This window comes from Mastomys coucha, unplaced genomic scaffold, assembly GCF_008632895.1.
Source record: "Mastomys coucha isolate ucsf_1 unplaced genomic scaffold, UCSF_Mcou_1 pScaffold16, whole genome shotgun sequence".
Classification (NCBI taxonomy): domain Eukaryota; kingdom Metazoa; phylum Chordata; class Mammalia; order Rodentia; family Muridae; genus Mastomys; species Mastomys coucha.
This window is the reverse complement of record NW_022196898.1, coordinates 38,677,111-38,678,231: the sequence shown is the minus strand read 5'-3', so window position 1 is coordinate 38,678,231 and position 1,121 is coordinate 38,677,111.

Below are 1,121 nucleotides of genomic sequence, written 5' to 3'. Positions count from 1 at the left end.
GACCAGGCTGGCCTCGAACTCAGAAATCCGCCTGTCTCTGCCTCCCAAGTGCTGGGATCAAAGGTGTGTGCCACTACCACCCAGCACTTCAGCCCCTCTTTCCAGCTTGCAGCTGCTGCACCATACCAAGAGTTTTCAAAATGGTAGCACAACAACACCTCCTCAACCCACTGTCTTGAGGCATTACCACAGGAGCTGTCCACGGTGACAAGGCTTGCCTCAGCCTATAGCCATCATGAAATAACATCAAAGGAAGAGGTTGCTGCAGGAGCTGTCCACAGTGGTGACACCTCCTCGCTAATCTCCCCAAGCAGCTTAGCAGTGATGGGAATATCTTCCTATCTCAACCCATGGGCCCACCAATCCCTGAGCTCCCCAAGCTTACGACTTGAAATCCCACCAATCTTCACATTGGAAATCTGCCCCCAAAAGTTCTACCCCATAAGAAATCCTATATTAGCCCTGCCCTTTGTTCAATCTCTGCTGTTCATTTCTGGAAGCCACCCCTGGATTTGTCCTCGTCCTCCTGGATTCATCCTTCTAGTCTTTTTCATGAGATTTGCTGCCTGGTGTGACTCTCATAAGCCATGAAAGCCAATGAAGAGAAGGGAAGAATTAAAGAAGGGGAGGGGACTCAGGCTCCTGATCTCTTCAGCTCAGCTGGTGATACCTTCCCCTGAGAGCTGCAGTGTCTGCTGAGAAGGCTTCTTCTCAGGGCTGTGTGGTTCCTGGACTCCCATGTCTCAGGATGCCCTGCCCTTGGGACACTGTCCCACATCAGAGCTGTGTGCATTTCCTGGGGCTTCAGAATCCCAGGACACCCTTCCATCTCAGCAGGAACTTACAAGCCCTCCTCCTTGTTTATAGCTCTGCCCCTTCAAAGGTTTCTCCCAGCCGTTCCTCCCTTAGTTCACCAACAGTATGCTTAAAGAGTCCCTTCTCTCAGTTTCCTCAGTACTGGCAACTCCAAACTACACAACTCTTCTAGCCTATCTGCTCAGCTCAGCTTCTCCTGGCTCAGTTGTCACCAACTGTCTTCTGTCTACTTTTATTGCTGTGTTAGCCCAATTCATAGTCAATTCTCTTCTTCCTCTGCTAGCCCAGTGCTCTTTCTCAGCTTC